The sequence below is a fragment of the Papaver somniferum genome, chromosome 3 (assembly GCF_003573695.1).
Source record: "Papaver somniferum cultivar HN1 chromosome 3, ASM357369v1, whole genome shotgun sequence".
NCBI lineage: Eukaryota > Viridiplantae > Streptophyta > Magnoliopsida > Ranunculales > Papaveraceae > Papaver > Papaver somniferum.
Window position 1 is genome coordinate 22,004,733 of NC_039360.1, and position 19,685 is coordinate 22,024,417.

The following is a 19,685-nucleotide window of genomic DNA, read 5'->3' on the forward strand; positions in this document are numbered from 1 at the left end:
TGAATATTTGCCATTTTACATATAATTTTTCTGTATAACATGACTTTTTGTTTGTATGTGATTTTTTCGCATACAATTACATCTTATCGCTCTGCCAAGCCCAGATGATAAATAGATCTTTGAAATATAATAAGTGAGTAAAGGAAACTACTTTCACATCTATTTCATTAACCATTGTAAAATTTCTCCATTTTCATCCCTCCACGAAATGATTTCATAATTATAAAAGAACACAGAAATAAAAAGGAAAAAAATAAGAAGAAGAAGGTGAGTGTGAGGCTCAATTGATAGACATTTTTTTTTTGTTGCACCACGTGTTAATCTATTAAGGATTAATTTTCATCCTAACCAAATCGTGATCTAGACCTTATAACTGAATTGCGATAGTAAGTTCCCAGTGCCATGTATAAACTAGAAACATCAATGTATAGATATGTTTACACGTAATATTCCTCAACATTTTGAAAAGGAATTTGTATGCTGATGTAAATATATGATGCAGTCTGTCCACGTATTGCTCGCAAAGTTCCAGCTATCGTTGTCTTTGTCAACTACCGGCTCACCCCAGAATACCGGTTTCCATTTCAGTATGATGATGGATTCGACACTTTGAAATTCCTTGACAAGAATGACCTCAGCGGATTACCGTCGAATGCAGATCTATCACGTTGTTCTCTCGTTGGAGATAGTGTAGGAGGTAACATAGCGCATCACGACGTCGTCCGGTGGGCTTCTAAAGCCAGTGAGTTTCGGAAAGTTAAAGTGATTGGGTTAGTTGCGATTCAACCTTTTTTCAGCGGAGAAGAGAGGACGGAATATGAGATACAACTCCAGGGAGCTCCATTGGTACCTTCTATCCAGCACAGCGACATGCACTGGATAATGTTTGTACCAGAAGGGTCCAACCGTGATCATGAAGCTGTAAATGTTTTCGACCCGAACTCTAAAACTGATATATCCAAACTAAAAGCATTTCCTGCGACGTTGGATTTCATCGGTGGATTGGATCCGTTACAAGATTGGCAAAGGGTATTATGAGGGTTTGAAGAGTTTTGGTAAAGAAGCTTATTTGGTCGAGTACTACAACGTAATCCATGCTTTCTACTTGAAGCCTAATTTCCAAGAATCTTTTCTTTTGTTTAGTGAGGTAAAACGTTTTATTTGGAATCAAATCAACTCGAATAATATGTTTCAAATTTATGTTGAAGAAACACATAAGAATTACCGCTATTAAGTGGTACTGCTTGTTTTTGGCTTCTAAGGTTAGTAGTAGTTGTATATGAGGCACTCACTAAGTAGTTTTAGTCTTCATATCTCCTCGCCGACCATCAACCTAGCCGCAGCAGTAGCAGGAGGAACAAATAAACTATCCCTTCAATAGATTTCTGAGCTTTATATTACTCCATTGTTTAAGTATAAAAGAGATTGTAGCTTTAACATTGATATTAGTTTTCATTTCTAATAATTTCTACTCATTAGTCATTACCCAGGTGTGAAGAAAACCCCACTAAATTGTTATTACACGTGGGAATGTGATTCCAATAGAATCACTAAGTTGTTTTTCTTTTTTTTTTTTTTGCTAAAAACATGGAAGTTTCATTGAATAAAAATTCTCATTAAAGATAAGAATTATTTTCCTTGACACTTCAAAGGTTAAAATTTTATTAAAAAGTTAAAAAAAAAGTACAAACAATATTCACGAAAATGCATATAAGATTCTACACTACTACATGTGAAACGTCTCCAATTTTAAACCCAAAACCCATCCAGTTTTAAGAATATTCAGCAGAATTGAGAGCAATGCAACAACAAGAACTTCGGTTAAAACTTAAAATGTGATCTAAAAATTGCATTTTCTCGAGTGAGTTTAGCAACAAAAACGGTTCCAGAGAACGATCCAAAATTTATTTGGCTGAAATAATAGTTTATTGTACATCAGTAGCACAAAAAAATGCTTCAGAAAAAGAAATAATAAAAAAACTACCTACTGCAAATTATCTTCAACACTAGTTTCCTCAGAGCGGAAGATATCCTCACATTTTGACTTCAAAAACGCATAAAGATAATTAAAGCGAGAAACATAAATAAAAACAATAAAGGAAGGAAAAATAAGGTTTCTCTTAACCATAGTCCATGCTTTTTTTTGAACTTAATTATATTTATAACTTTTTTTAAATGAAACCTTAAAAACTCACTGACTTCAATTAAATAGACTACCAAAAAAAAACTCAAGATCTATCGTTTTGTGGAAAATCAAACACCTAGGTAGGATAAGTCTTTTACTCTTTCCCCGTTTCTAATGGAAAAAATGTAGCTGCAGGAAAACCCACAGTACACCCAAATAATAATCCTAAAGCTATACAATCAAAGTTACGAAGCAAGCATATGAGATATAAGGTTAACATTCATGATTAAATAAGCAAAGTAAAGAGACACATGCGATTTACGTAGTTCAGTGTTAAAACCTAGGTCCACGGGGATGATTTCACTATAGATGAATGATGAGTACAAGCTCTCAGTATAGTATAAGATAACTCTTACTCTCAGCCTGCTATAAGCCCTAAAATTCCCAACCTTCTAATACTATTTACAATTCCTTTTATAGATAACTCTTAGTTGTTTTCTTTCATTATAGTATAAGATAACTCTTAGTTGTTTTCTCTCATCCTGCTATAAGCCCTAGCTTTTAGCAATAAGGTGCCTAGCAATGTTAAGAATGATATCTCTAATATTCTTGGAATCAAAATAATGTCTTTGGAATCAAAATACTTAGGTGTACCTCTTCTTTTAAGAATGTCTTTGAATCCTTTGCTCATCTTCTGGATAGTTATAGAAATAGACTTCATATTTGGGATTTTATCTTCTTATCTCCTCCTGGTAGAACTGTGATGAACCAAGCTGTGCTAGGTAGCTTAGCTAGCCATTATTTAGCTGTCTTCCCTATGCCTAAGGAACTGACTGATAAGATAAACAATATACAAATGAATTTTTTGGTGGAGGAAAAAAGAAAATGAGAGAGGTTACTACTCAAAAGGTTGGACTGATATTGTTCTTCCCAAAGAGCTGGGTGGGCTTAATATTAGGAGGAATTATATTTTAAACATAGCTCTCCTTACTAAGTTGGATTGGAGAATGGTGACTTCTCCTGATGAACTTAGGTCTATCATCCTAAAAGGTAAGTATTTTGATAATGTTAATCCTTTAACTTACAGTTTCAATGAACAGGGGATCTTGGATTTGGAAAGGTATATGCACTGGTCTTAAGATAGTTAAGAAGCATTACATTATGAAAATAGGTGATGATTCCATTGTGTCTATATGGAAGGACAATTGGATTCCAGTTAGACACAACCCTCCACCTTCCCACTTCTTCTCTTCTGGTATGTCTATTGTTAGTCAATTAATTGATCAGGATAGGAAGACCTGTAAGGTTGATACTTTAAAAACTTTGTTTGATGATAACACAATCAATGATATAACTAGAATCAGAATTCCTCTTGTAGGAAAAAATAGAATTAGATGCGAACCAACCAGTAATGGTCACTTCACTGCTAAGTCTGCTTATAATGTCATTTTTAATAAGAAGCTAGTTGCTAAACCAACAAAGAAAAATCTTCTGATCTGCTGGAAATCTTTTTGGAAGCATAAACTTTTACCTAGAGTCCACCATTTTGGCTGGAAATTCATGCATAAATGTTTACCTAGAAAATCTAGAGGCTAGAGACACTAGACATCAAGATGCTTCCCGCCCTTTCTGTGGAATTCCTCCTGAAACACCACAACACTTGTTTTTTGACTGCACAAATATTAGATCCATTTGGAACTTGGTAAATCCTAGACTAACTCCTTATCTTCAGAACCAAGACATTCACCAATGGTTATGTAACTTCTTTATATAAACCAATATTAGTGGCTCCAAAGACTTTAAACAATATGATGTTGTATGTTTCACTATTTGGCTCATTTGGAAATCCAGATGTGCAACTTTTTTTATAACAAGACTTTAGTGCCTGTTGAAGTTGCTAATAATGTTTTGATGCAGCTTGGTGATTGGAACAGGGTAAGAGAAAGCCTTTCTATGCAAAATCAGTCTAATAGACAGATAGTACATACATGGCTTCCTCCAGGAAATGATATTTTAAAAAACAATGGATGGAAGAATATACATTTGGATAAGAATTGCTTATCAGGTTGGGGACTGATTTGTAGAAATGATGCAGGTAATAGTTATGGACTGCGAGGAGGTGCATCTCTTGCAATAGACCCAGAACATGCTGAGGCACAAACTTTATTAGAAGCGGTATTGTGGGCAAAAAACAATGGATGTAAGAATATACATTTGGAGGGATATTGTGCAAATGTGGTTGTTGCTCTTAATGGAAATCATCAGCTGTCAAATGGACTTATAATCTAATAAGTGATGCTTTAATGCTTCTTAAAACTCTTGATTTCTGGGTTTGCAATCATGTTCATAGGAATGCAAAACATATGCTGATGAGTTAGCTTGCTGATGAGTTAGCCAAATTTGCGAGAACTCATTCTTTATGTTTTAGTTGGTTTAATAATGTTCCTGATTGGATCCATGTTTTGATCCAACAAGACAAAAAAATTTTGTAATTCCATCTTCATCAATTGAACTTCCTTTCTATTAAAAAAACAAAACTAGTCATAAAAACTCAAGGTGACCAAACTTGTGGTACAAAAACCCCACTCAAATGTTGAGATTCATTAAAACTCCATCTTAAACTAAACTGATACAAAAACCCCCAAATTTTAAAAAATTGATACAAAAACCCCAAATTTCAAAATTGGTTTCATCAAAATTTTGTTTTTTTGGGGTTTTTGTGTTACTTTTGTTTTGGGTTTTTTTTTGTGGATGGATAGTGACACCTTTGGGATTATAACTCACGGACCGTTAAAAAAATAAAATAAAAAAATACCATTACTGAAAGTGCTTCTGCAAGTCAGTCCCAAAAATAAGGCGGAAACTAGGTGACTTTTCTCGATGGATGAAACGGGCCTCCAATGAATGAATGAGTGAGCCCATGATAAAATGAATAAGCCCATTGACGTTCTTACACCTTCCTCCCGAATAAAATCCGAATCAACTTTTTCTTTTTTATTATGAACCCTGATTTTGGGCATACCTAAATCTTTCTATGCATACAAAACAATAGTCCCATCTTGGGTGACCTTATAAGGGGTACCCTATGGGTAGTTCAATTACCTATATACCCTTAATACAAAAATCTAAAATCAGTTTTCTAAAAAATCAAAATTAGTTTCCCTTAACATCTCTTTTTCTTCCTCCTCCTCTAGCCGAACTCTTCCCCCTCCTGCGAAAAAAAAATTCATCATCGTGATTAATTATCGATTTGTAAAAATTTGATCGTCGATTAAACTCAACCACATAATGACTCGTACAAAGAAAAGCAGGGACTAGGCAAACCAAATCGTCTTCTAATCCATCAATTGAAGAAGAAGAACCAATTGAAGATGAAGGTGTAGAAACTGAAAATCAACCACCAAGAACCAGAAATTGAACCAACTGCATCTCCAACTCCGGAAATGAGGATACGAAAGTAAGTTTTACAAACCCAATATCCTATTTGTTGTTTTTCATCGATTAAATGACGGTTACAGAGTTGGGTTCGACTCAAAATTGAGTTGCGTTTTTAGCCGAACTGTTCTTCACAAAAGCTTCCTGTAAGTGTATATGAACAGTTCGGCATGAAATTTCATGAAATTTCAAGCCGAACCTAGTCACAGATAAAGATGCATAGGGGTTCGGCGTATTCGATAATCATTAATATGTGCCGAACCTAGCACATTTACGAGGTTCGGCTATTACGATATTCTCAATATGTGCCGAACCAATAACAATATTTTAACCCAAAAAAATAACAAATTGATGTTCGGCTCATACGACTTTCGAAATACAAGCCGAACCAGTAATTATTTTTTTTTCCGGGCTATTCAGGATGTTGTTCGGCTTACTATGAAACTTTAATATAAGCCGAACTAGTGTCTAGCAAAAGGGTTGGAATTGAAAATTATAGGTTCGGCGCATGCAGTAAACAGATTCAGTGAGCCGAGTCGTTCATCAATTGGTAGATTCGGCTCATAGATGTGAGGCGAACCTCAACTTGTTTCGCCGAACCATGATCCAAAAAATCATCTAAATAACCTTTATATTTCTAAAAATTATCTTAATCACTAAACAAAACTAGTTTTTCACCCGTGCGATGCACGGGTATGTTTCTCGCATGTGGTTTATTTCTCACGTGTATTGGATCTACATTTTAAACTTTATAGTTTATATCATTAAAAATAAAAGAAAAATATATTACTATAAATAATATAAATTTAATAAGGTTATGACCTTAATAACACAACACTTAATAAACTGATAAAAAATCAATATAATCGATTCATTTTCACAAAACAATTGCATACAAAGGCTTCAAATGTTATGGTATCTACTCCAACTTCATAAGCTAATTAAAAGTTCAATTACTGTGGTATCTCTCCAAATTTCGATATTTTTAAAAATTTAAAACTAATATTTCTGTCTCTTTTGATCCATCCAATCATTAAATGCCTTTACTTTATCGTTTGGCCGCTCGATTTTTTATAAATTTTTTCGTCTCGATTATGTGATGCAATTATGTTAGTATTTCATTAAGATAAAATGGTTAACAATTTGAACTATCAAAGACGGGGAATCAGAATCTGAAATTGTCTAAAATAATAAATAATGCATATATATACTCTGATTTTGAGAAAGATAAATGAAAGCATGATTAAATTAGAAAAGGGTAAGCTTTCTTCATTCGTGGAGATTTAATCCAGTTTGAGTTTGTTAGTCTATTTGTCACCAAAAACACTTTGTAACATATTTGTAGTAACTTTCTGATAAAAAAATTTATTTGTGAATAAAGTCAATTACATTTTGGCCCTTTTATTACTGCAAAAGTAAAATCTAACCCGCCAATTAATTATCTATTTAAGCCATATTATTCTACCAAAAAAGAGAATTTCACTTTACTACATTTCTTGTTAACAACACAAAATGATAATAATAATAATAATAATTGTTAACCATTTTATCTTAATGTTTGCACTTCTCTCGGGTATGGGTTCGGTGTTTTGGCTTTCTCCACTTTTGGTAAGCTTAGTACGGATTTCTTAACTTTCCTGAAGAGATTAAGGAATTGCATGGCAGGACATGATGCCAACTTCAAGATAGGCAATTCTCTTTTTCATAGGTTAGGGATCGTTATTCAAAAAGGTGTTGGTGCCCAACTTGTTGCTAGGCTACCCACCATCTCTTGTAATATTGATTTTGATTAATAATAATAAAATAAATAAATAAATAAATAATAATAATAATAATAATAAGGGGTGAAGAGAGAGAAAGTCCAGGCGATATCCAGGCGACAGAAAGCCTGAATTCTCTTCCGGGAAAAATCTCAAGAATTTCTTCACGGTTTTTCTTCTAATCCTCCTCTTTCCAATCCCCTTGTTACGATCTTCCGAACGATGCCATTTTCTCCTGCCGATCTCTACAATCTTGGTACTAGTTCGACGGTTACTTGCAGTTACTACCATGCCTAGGCCTCGAAGTGTCCTTGCTTCATCTGCAAACCCTACTGCATCTCCCATCTCGCCTGCACCTGCCTGCAACAGCCGTCTAACGCAATCATCGCCTTGCCAGGGTGATCGTATTCATTGCCCTTTCCGTAGTTTTGATGAATGTACAGACGGTGTTAATGGCAGAGGATATGTCCGTAGTTCTTTCCAGAGGAATCTCAATGATCGTCACTTTTCTTCTGAAATGGCTAAGCAACAGTGTAGAGACAGATTGAGCACCGACAGGAACATCTACACATCTTGGGAGTGTGTATTACAACAACTGCGTTGTTGGCTCTACAGTCGTTGCATGATCCTGCATGCATGGAAGAAATCATGCACACACAACAACATAGTTATTCCAGGGCCATCTAATGGCAGGCATGTCGATATTCTGATTTCAGACATTGTCAAACCTCCAGCAGTTGTTACTGATACACCATCCTCCAGCACCGTAGAGAATATTTCATTATCTATTTCCTTAGACTTGTTAAATGAAGCTTTTCAACGACAATTTACCACTATCGTAAGTATTCCTCCACCCTGCCGGTTGCAATTCTCAAGAACCATCAAAGCCTGTTTAGATGTTATTATTCTTAACCACAGGGAGATGTCTTCCTGGATAAAACTATTACTACTCCCCATATGCACTCTTAATCGGTACAACCCCAAAAGCTCCTCCGAAGAACGATCAGGGAACAAGAAAAAGTTGCAAGTTGCCTCTATTAGCCAAGATTTGCTTGACTGGAAGGAATCCAATGGCTTCCTGACATTGATTAACACACTGTTAGCTCAGCCAAAATGCACAAAGGTGAGTAAGCCGAACAAGAAAAAATCACAGGATTGTGCAAACATAGACGCCTGCAAAAAGAAGATGTCATATGAACATTATACTGCCGCCATTAGAGTCATCTCCTTTAATGGTGTTTCTCCCTGTGACGACGCTACTTTGCTTGAATTGATGCAAAATCACCCTTCCGCACCTCCACCTTCCATTCCTGCTGAGCCCATTCCCTGCGATGCAATCACAGTTAACTCAGCAGCAGTTTTAAAGGCTATAAAGAGCTTCCCCAAGGGAACATCATGTGGGAGAGACGGCTTGAGAGCTCAACACCTCCTAGACGCAATGAGTGGTGCACCCAATGCTGTCGCAGATGAACTACTCTCCTCTTTAACCAAAGTGGTTAACCTTTCGCTGGCTGGCCGTTTCCCCTCTGCTCTTGGCGAATACATTGCGAGTGCTCCGCTCACACCGCTGCAGAAACCAGGTGGTGTTCTGCGTCCTATCGCAGTAGGCACAATTTGGAGACGTTTAGTGTCTAAGCTGGAGGCTACAAGCGTTGGAAGAGAAATGGAAGCGTACCTCGGTGACTTTCAATTTGGGGTTGGAGTGCCATGTGGTGGTGAGAGAATAGTTCACTCAGTTAAATGGCTCATGGAACTGAAAGGTAATGTGAGTGGTATCTCGATGCTACTCGTCGACTTCTCCAACGCCTTTAATATGGTTGACAGAACTGCACTAATTAGGGAAGTCCGTACACGATGCCCTGCGATTTCATACTGGGTTGAATTCTGCTACGCACATCCAGCTAGGCTATACTACAACTAAGTCATTCTCTCCTAAGCTCAAGGGGTGCAACAGGGCGACCCACTTGGTCCCCTAATTTTCGCACTCACACTACATCCTATCGCGAAAGAGATTGCTTCTCAATGTATCCTAGACTTGCAAGCCTGGTATTTGGACGACGAAACCATCATTGGAGATACCATGGAAGTCTCCAAAGCCTTACGCATCATCCAAAGAGAAGGAATCTCCAGAGGTCTCCATCTGAACGTTATCAAAACTGAAGTATATTGGCCGCTGACGGATCCGAGAAGCCTTAGCGAAGACGTGTTTCCGCACAACATCAGCAGACCTCCGTTAGGGGTCAAATTACTAGGAGGGCCAATTATTTCTAACCTCTAGTTTTGCAAAGACATGGTCATGCAAAGAGTGGACAAGACACTTCGACTAATGGACAATGTTAAGAGGCTTAAAGATCCCCAATGCGAACTCCTTTTGTTGCGCAACTGTTCTGGCGTGTCTAAGTTGTATTTCATGATGCATACAACGAATCCGTTAGCCTTGGATCAAGCCAAAACACACTACGATGATCACCTGTTTCAATACCTGCGACTGTTAGTGACTGCCGATGGTGCTGGCTTTGGCCCTTTACAGTTTCTCCTGGCCACTCTTCCAATCCGAGACGGCGGCCTGGGCATCTACATTATGTCAGATACGTCTCATTATTGTTACTTGGCCTCCCAGTTCCAAACGCAACCAGTCCAACGAGTTATGTTGAATAATATTTCCCCAGACGGACCAAGCCCCACATGCCAGTACGTTGTTCAAAAGTTCAACCAGGTTTGTGGTGCCTCCCCTTCTTCACTTAGTTTCGACAGTACTGCCCCTCTTCCCATGCATTCTATGCATTCACTGGCAGTAATATACTTCGATGCCGTGAAGAAGCAGCTGCCTAATGAGTATAGTCTGACTGCACGGGATAATGTGTTGTGGCAAAGCAATAGACTGAAGCACGCCCAAGATTACTTGCTTGCGATTCCAATCAGTGTGCTAAACCAAACTCTTGGCCCAAGATAATTCCGTTGTGTTCTTAGTTACCGCTTGGGTATTCCACTCTTCCCTGTTGGTAGTCGCTGCACTAGCTGCAATAGAGACATGGACATATATGGAGACCATGCATTACATTGCGCAAGCGAAGTTGGCCTCAAATTCAGGCATGATGTGGTGCGAGATATCAATGTGGATATTTGCTTTTGTGCTGGGGTATCAGCCAGAAAGGAAATATCACTTGGCCTTAGTTCCGCTGAGAACAATACCTTCCTGCTGACTTGTTGGTTTACAATTGGGAAAACGGGAAGGATACATGCCTTGATGTCACCGGAGTCTCGCCCTTCACAGGTGACATACGCTCGTCCGTTCCAGGTCAGGCTATTGCCAAAGCGGTTCTTCGCAAACGCAACAAGTACCTAGCTAATTGTGAGTCCCATAGGTATGGATTCGGCGTTATCGCTTGCACCACCTTGGGTGAATTAGAAGATGACACAGTGAGTTTCTTGAAGCGACTCAAGAACTGTCTTGCAAATAGGGACGCTGATTGTGGCAGCAGTAGATTTTTATTTCATAGAATAGGCATAGCAATCCAGAAAGGTGTTGGTGCCCAGCTTGTGGCTCGGCTACCAACCAATTCAGTGTAATAGAACTTATGTTTATTTTCAATAATTTAATAACAATAATAATAATAATAAACATATAATAATGCGCTCAGCTGACATATAACGGGCCCCTAGCTCAGCTGGTCATCCCCGTTCCCCAAAAGTTTAATGCGCTCCAGGAGGTCACAGGTTCGAGTCCCCAATGGCATAATATTGCAGGAATTAACATGGAAGGTAGTGTTAGTTTGCCCCCCTTGTGACACAATCTCAGCCCCCCCCCCCCCCCCCCCCCACCCCCCCCCCCCCCCCCCCCCGTTTCGGCTCCCTTGGCTAGGTTACCCATGAGGCTCGCTGGTAGATTAGCACAGCAACCTGTTCAATTAATGTATTAGTATGTCGTTGTATAATAATAAAATAGATTTAAATTGTTTTAAGAAAAATTGCTTCATAAAATTATTTTTTTACTCTCAAGTAGGAAGTCAGCGGATTGAATCTTCGCTCACGAATTTGGAAATCTCATGAAATAATCCTCTTATGTAAATCTAGTTTGATTTATTTAATGTATTTACTTTTCTATTAAATGAAGGTTAGATGCACAATCCATAAAAAAAATTGAGTACAATAAACCCAAGATTTTTTTTTTTCTGAAGCATAAAATGAACTAATATTATGTACCACCGATACATTATTGGAATTTTTAAATTACGTAAAAAAATATGAGTCGTTCTTAAATATCATCTGATTTTCAAATTTTGATGAGCAAAAATCACCACTTCCAATACAATAGTCCCGTGTGGAAGGGCTCTCGCTCAACTGATCTATATTCTCTGAAGGAACTTAATTCAAGTCCAAGTAAGAAACACGTAGCCATCATAGATTTGGCAAAGCAAATAATATCTGAATCACATCCATCCCATGCAAAATCACCAAAATAATCACCAAAATAAATAAAGATAACTAACTAAGAATAATCACCAAAATAAATAAAGATAACTAACTAAAAGTGACAAAAAGTTAAGAAAAACACAAACACAGAATAATAAAATCGTTCTAGAAGAGTTGAAGTTACTAAATGATGAGCCAATCTTCTTAGTATCGATAAATCCCCACTACAGAGTAAGAATGTTATGTACTAAGATTGTTCTCTTATCCCAAGGTCGAGGCCTACCATTAAGGCTCAGAAGTATCTTATTTTAGAGTTTCATGAATCCCTAATACGCTAACTTTCATTTCATGTATATGACATCAAACACTCTTTAGTTATAGCTTAAACACAGGTGAGACCCCCAAAATTTAAATTATTGAGTAATGAAGCATTATAGGCTGGATAAAGAAATTTATGTGTATTTGTACTAATTAACACAACACAAACTGGGATGAAAATTCGTATTTTTCACGTCACCAATCTAGTCATCAGGAGATGACCAAGGAACAAAAATGCTTAACATTATTGGAACCAAGAATTTTTCTCTAGTTAACTTCTAGTTTTGTGATTCATTTCAAGTTATTAATTTTAACAGTCATTTCCAAGCACTTAATTTTGTCATTAATTTAGTTAAAGTTTAACAATGTACCAGTCCACCAAACCCAAGTGCAAAAATATGCTACATAGTACATAGTTTTCTCTACAGAAACATGATTTCCTATGTTTTTTTGACCACAGATTTTGATCACTTAGCCATTCTTTATTAAAGAAAATGTTCCAAATCAGGTACAGAAGTTGCAATGTATAAAAATTAAAAAGAGCAGCATTGTTTTGAAGTTGTGTACAATTACCGTTTAGAATGTGAGGGATACGCTGATATAATTCCTCCATTTCTTATGATGGATTGCTCGACTACTTCGGTATCTTTGAACTGCGACTGTATTGTGCAGAAAAATGAAGCTCTTTTCTTATCATTTTCTTCTTAGCTGCATAAGTTAATTTTGTGACTGCTTTGGGGAAGTGTCAATGCCTGCAAACAAAAAAAAATAAAAATGTTCACCAGAGAGGCCACAAAGTAATGCACATCAAATAGATTTAGGTTAAGTTTTTTTTGAATGTAAGTGACGAAAAGATTTCCTACGTTTTTTTGAATGTTCTGTTTTTACTTCAATATTATTGGTTTAGAATAATTTTATAATACCCAAACAAACCAAGTCATGAGGAAAATTAAAGGATGATTTCACTGCTGTATATACCTCACGTGAGTTTTGAGTTTATTATTTTTAACACGAAGATCCAAAGGAACCAATGTAAAAACTCATAAGCTCCTACTACCGTATCCATTCATGCGATCCCGTTGCTACAACCATGAGTGCTAACTGTCGAGGGTACATGCAAAAGAAACAACAAAAACGGATTACAGAACAAAACCCTAAAATTCAAGTAACAAAAGAAGAAGAAAAACGAAAGAGAAGCCAACATGCGATTTTGCTTCTCATCAAGTGCTGTATATATAGAGAGATTCCCTAAACTTAGAAACTCCATTACAGAAAATTATCCAAGGAAATGATATATGTCGATATTAGATTTTTGGATAGCCACGTTTACTCGTTACAAAGCTCTAGAATGTAGAAACCTGCAAGAGGAATTCGGCTTTTGCTCAATGGTTTATATGCACACAAAACCCACAAAACAAAGACTGTGTTTAGGAAATAAAATTATTTCAATATCCAAAAATATCTACAATTATTATTTGGGTTATTTGGTTTTTGGTACTCAGGTTTTGACCAAAATCTCGGTATGATCTAATTTGTCCGGCCTTTTATCGGGACGTCGACTGTTCTGACTGGATTTTAATTAATTTTATAAAATAAAAATAAGAAGCTTACAATCGTACCCTTAAAGGGAGCCTAGAATCCAACGGCTTTAACACCAACAATATCGGTATCTCACTTTCTGCGTCTTTTTATTTTTCTTACCGACCTATCTTCTATTCCTTCTCCAAATCCTAGTGAATCTTATATCAAGTGGAATCCTTATTTATCATCTCATAGATCTCTTCTCTTGCTTCTACAATTGGGGTATTTATCAAAAACACGCTGAATTGATACACGCTGAAAGCTTAAGCATTCTATGGATTGAAAATTTTGGGGTAGACATACCACAAGCAAACTAATAAAGTTCTCTGATAATGGGTTTTGAATTTTTTTTGCTGAGATTAGGATTTCGGTTATGAAATTTTGGGGAAATGAAAAGTGGATTTGAAGAGATTCTCATGTTCGTGACGGTGGTGGTTGAGAATTTGTGTGATTGATATGAGAAAATATTTCTAAAACCAAAATCATGTCTGAAATTGATTAATTCCATTAAAAAAATACGTTGAATTTTTGAAATTCCAGTTTTCAGTGAGTGATTCCGCTTGTACTTAATGGATTGCTTAGGTATTAAAAGAGGTGAGGTTATGTCTGAAAGATGAAGAACATAGTAAGAAGATGGTGGTGTTTATGGAGACATCGAGTAGTTGATGATATTGATGAAGAATAGAGAGAAGAATGAGATGCTGTTGCCATTGATTAAATTGATAGACGGAGGAGACTAATATGAGTAATCAAGTCGCAGGCCAAGTGCTCGACAGAATTACCCGACTAAGACCTTGTTTGTTTGCAGCTGACTCGGTGTCTGGATCTGAGTCAATCCCTGACTCGCACCGAGTCAGCACTTAGACTGTTTGGTTTGCATTTTTTATAATATCTGACACGGCATCTGAGTCGTGCCTAACCCCTGACTCGGTCCCTGTAGAGTCAGGCATGGAAATGCTCCTGAGTCGGTGCCTATTACCCCTGAGTCATAGAAATTGACAAAAATGCCCTCGATATTATATCAAAAAATTACATTTCTTCTTTTCTCATTTTCTTCGTTTGTTCCGTCAAGAGGAGAGATGGGAGATAAGCAACCAAACCCGATCTCCATCATCGCCCTCATCTGATATCTCCTTCGTCTTCAACTGATATTCTCCCTCATCACCTCATCTCATCTTTTGATCTGTTTCATATCATCTAAAAGCTTCCTTTTGAATCATCATCATCTTCAGGTATAATATCCTGGTTAGTGCTACCAAATCATCAGGTATAATTCTTCATCATCATTGTTATTGTAATTGCTAATAATTTTGTTTTTCTTTTTCTGCTATCTCGGATTAGGGTTCTTCGTTTTCATTTTAATTTTTTTTATTAGGGTTTGTTCTGCTATATTGAATTAGGGATTGAGTATGTTAATTGTAGGTTCTTCTGGTGATAGATCTTGGGTTCTATCAATTAATTTTTCTGGCGTTTCTACTGAATCTTGGGTTCTTGTTTACTGATTTCTCTCTGAAGTGATAGATCTTTTCTGGGTTTCTTATGGTTTCTATAATTACGTAGTTTGAAGGAGCTCAAATGAATCAGGGGATATAAACCTCTAAACAAAACGTCGCACCAAGTGTTCGATAAAATACATGACTGAAAAAAGAAAAAAAAAAAAAGGGTAAAAGATCTTATTGCATTGTTTTCACATTTCAGTAATGGAATGAACGATTTATGGTTGGATTTAGATTTAATTTGATCATTTAGACACGGGTCTACAAATGACTAATAAATGAGTGATTTCTTTGGTTTTTTATAATCTTCCATAGTTTTATTTGATCATTGTATATAAAAATTCTTATTTCTTTTTAAATATCTTATTTTCCACTTAATTAGTCCATGAAGCAGTATCTGGCCGGGAGATGTTTCTTTTTTACAAGCATGGCTTGATGGAAATGCTAGTAATACTTATAGTCCACAGTTATTAGTTAGTATTGACAACGGGTTGATATGTGTGTTGCCTAACCTTTGGCTTTTGTTCATCCTATTAGGATAACTTAGCTAAGTTTGTTATGAATGCATTTTATTGAAAATAATGAAAATGGAACTGTTTTAATTGGTTTGTGTTGGTTTAAAGAGGTTTATGAAAGATTTTGAATATTGGTCTCTGTAGCATTAGGTATATAAGTGATAAGGCAGTACTTTCCTTTCCAGAGTTTGAACTGAATATTTCTTATGCTAAAGGTGCCCTATTGACGGGTGGTTGACCTTACTATGCTTTTCTCATTTGTCCAATCAGATTTGCAATTTGTGAAATCAGACCTGTGTTGCTTTAACTGTTTTAATTGGTTTGTGTTGGTTTAAAGAGGTTTATGTACTGTGTACTAGAGTATTTATGAACGTATGTGATAGCACCATCTAATGTGCAACGCGGCTTTTGATGCAGAGACCTCGACATTAGTTTGAAAAAATGATGATGTGCTAGCGCCATCTAAGCCTTTTACCTGCTATGTGTTTTATCTTATTGTACTCTTCTCTTTTTGGAAAACATTTGCTTATACAAATGCTGTTTGGTTGCATTGTAGGGCTAGTTCGCATATAACCTTATACATTATCTCAGTAGGCAGACATTTGTTTCCATCACTGGATCCTAAAGCAGGTATTTTTTTCTCGGCCTTTCTCCCGTTACATATAAAATAACAATGTAGATTTTTTGAAGTCAAGTTAATCTTTCATCCATAATGAGGACAACAATGCTGATTGCAAAAAAAAGAAAGATACTCTGTTTACTTTCTCAGTAGTTAGCACACTCTCTTATGTTTCAAATTACCCACGTCTTGTATTGTTTTACTTTATGCTAGTTCTCTATGGAGAAAAAAGAAGATGAAAAAGCAAATAAGATAACTTTTAGGAGCATCCCAGCATTTAGAGGATTATTTATTGACCAATGTTTGGCACAAGCTACTGAGCATGGGTTTTCTGAAACTTCTTTGAAGCAAACTTCGTGGGGAAATTTGTGCAAATACTTTTCTGAGAAGTATGACTGCACTATCACCCAAAAGAAATTGAGAAACCACTGGGATTACTTGCGCACCCAATATGTCACTTGGTCCCGTCTCTTAGCAAGAACCGGGCATGGGTACAACGCGGAGACGAACACTTTTGATTGGAGCGAAGAGCAGTGGATTGAATTAGACAAGGTAAGAGATTGTTTTGGCTTTCTTTGTTGATGTTCTAATCCATGAGGTTTGAGTGACAACAAAGGTGTCTAGTTTCCAGTGCATGCCACTTCTCTATTTTTTTTTTAGTGTCTCACTGCACACAGCCATAGTTTTTTTAGTTACTCTCAATTTGTTTTAACTTAAAGAAGCAACAACATCTATTTTATCTTTGGCATCACCTATCCTTGAACTTTTCAGTTTTGAATTTTTTGTAATCTTATTTTTATAGGTTGTAATACAGCTCTAGATACAGTCAGATTCGGTGTTTTTTTTTCTGATGTTACATCAATCAGCTGAACATATTTATTGATTTTACTTTCTAATTGATGCAGACAATCAAAAACGCCAGTCAATTCAAGAACAAGGGACTGGAAGATGCAGAGAAGTTGCAGAATTTATTCGATGGGAAGTTCTCTACTGGAGTTAATAGGGATACGCCTGGAAGAACGGAACCACCTTATGTTGAAATGCATATTTAGTTATTTAAAAAAATAAAAAAAAAGAGAAGGCAAGAAATCGTTTTCATTGAAATAATTCAGTCCACCAGGGCAGATGTTTAATACGGATGTCTCAAAAAAATAGTACCTACCTTCTATCAAATCATAAATGTTTCCAAACATCATGTCCCTAAAAGCTAAAATTGACTAACAGAATGATTCTAACCAAAAGAAAGAGACATCAAATATATCAAGTGTAGCTAATGGAAAAGGTTATATAGTGAAAACATGATAACTAGGGGATAAGTTAACTGTGAGTCTTTTAAAAAGTACAACCATATGAGCCTTATCCATATCCTTACTCTTGTTAAATGAATAACAGAAAAACATTGGTATTCGAAATTATGAAAGCAGTTACAACCTATTTCCTTGGAAAGTGTACTACTAACTGAGAAAGTTTGTTCTATTGTAACATCGATGGAGACTCATCTTCAACATAAGAAACTTGCTCTAGAAAAGGATAACGCGGCCGAATTCATGAAAGCTTTGGATAATTTACTTGAGACTGATTGTATCACAATGGATGAGTATTTGTGCATAAGTTTAAAAGCTTCAGAGATGCCTGGTTGGCAGAAATTGTTTGTCAGTTTGAAAAGCAATGAGCTTCGTGTTGCCTTTGTACACAAGCTTTTAAAAGAACGTTGAGAAATCTTACGTGATGAGATAGCTAGTCTCCTTTAGATTTGTTGCTTCTTTTATGTTTGTAGGAATGAAATCTTTAGATTTTATTGTTTTGTAATGTTTAATTCCATCAAAAGAAAGAAGTTGTTTAGAATGGAATGGAACAATTTGTGATGTTTCATTAGTGATAGATATTATGGTTTGAAATGTGCATAAGGGCAATTTATGTCCAAAAAAATCCAGTCAGTTGAGTCAGGTCTGACTCACAAAACAAACATATTTACTGACTCAGACCTTAGTGAGTCAGATCCAGATGAGTCAGGTGATTTGACTCAGATCCAGACGACTCAGATCCAGATGACTCAGATGACTCAGCTGCAAACAAACAAGGTGTAAGCTGCCTCAGTTTTGTGCAACCATGAGGCATGGTTCAATGGGTATTTCACCGGGTTAGAAGAGAATTCAGTGGCACGGAAGAATGGTAAGACTTTGGTGGGATTCAGAGTTGTTTTGTTGTCGATAAGTCAGCCAAGAAAGGTGAGCTTTGGAGAATTTTGTAACGCCAAAAACATGGAAGTATTGAACTGATGTCGTTCAAATTCAGTTGAATGGTGGTGATTAAATGCTGAAATTGAGAAAGGAAAGAAGTAGAATCCTGGTATGATGGCCTTTGTCGAGAAACCAGTAAAAGACAGGTCAAGCTGGTGTCGTTGATAATGGCGGCTACGGTGATGATGAGTTTGGAGAAGAAGGGTTATGTAAATATTAGAAAAGTGAAGGTTATTATCGTAACTTCGTATAATAATTCCATTTTCTTTTTCTTTTTATTTCGTTTATTTTGTTATTTTAATAATTAATAAACAAAAGTCAATATTTAACGTGACGGTCAACGTTGGTCTTTAGACCAAACGCAAAGACTGGACAAATGTTAGACCAAACTCAGGTTTTGGTCAAAACCTGAGTACCAAAAACCAAATAACTCTTATTATTTCTTGGGTTGACAACATTTAATTGTTGCAATATTGTGTTAGTGTAGATTCTAAACTAAACCAAAGAAAAACCACTGCATCGTCGCATTCTATCAAAATAACTCTAATTCAATTTAAGAAGAATCGGAAGAAAAAAATCATCAAGATAACTGTAATTGATAAATATAAACACAAAAATATACTTTTAGATGTGTTGCCTCCTTTAGTGGACATTCAACTTGCTTTGTTGCCATTCATCTTATTTATAGAAAAACTTTCTATATCAATTTCTCTGTTTCCTTCACCTCTGTGATTCCTACTTTAAAAAAAAGAACATTGTTATTCCATTGTTTTCTCTCTCGGTAAATGAGGGAGAAAAGGAAAATAATGACAACAACAATAAAAAAGATCTTACTGAGGGGTGGATTTCTCAAATTTCCACGGGTCGTTTATTTAGAAAGAAAATTGGGTTCCAGTACATATGTCAAGATTTTAAAGAGAAAGCGATTACCAATTTCTTCCATGTGAAATTCTATTAGAAATCCTATTTGAAATAATCTTTGCGGCGCTAACGGTTTGGAGGATACCTGTGAAACTACAACAAATTGTTAATTAGAGAACAATATAATATAACAAATCGGAAAAAAAAAAAAGAAAAAAAAAAAAACGAAGCTACCATGAGAAGAGAGAAACGGCGTCGAAGATGGGGCGTGGTTTATTCTCTAGTGACTGATATAAAGAAACACTTTTCCATAAATAAAAAG

General features: G+C 36.2%; 1 long non-coding RNA gene and 1 pseudogene across 1 annotated transcript; both read left to right on the forward strand.

Moving 5' to 3' along the window:
- Window positions 1-492: 492 nt before the first annotated feature.
- LOC113359146 lies at window positions 493-1,234 on the forward strand (annotated as a pseudogene).
- A 12,503-nt stretch (window positions 1,235-13,737) lies between these two features.
- LOC113361014 lies at window positions 13,738-17,452 on the forward strand. The gene is made up of 4 exons (XR_003364910.1): window positions 13,738-14,899; window positions 16,200-16,273; window positions 16,476-16,814; window positions 17,168-17,452. It is a non-coding gene; the product is annotated as an uncharacterized LOC113361014 (long non-coding RNA).
- The last annotated feature ends 2,233 nt before the right edge of the window (window positions 17,453-19,685 follow it).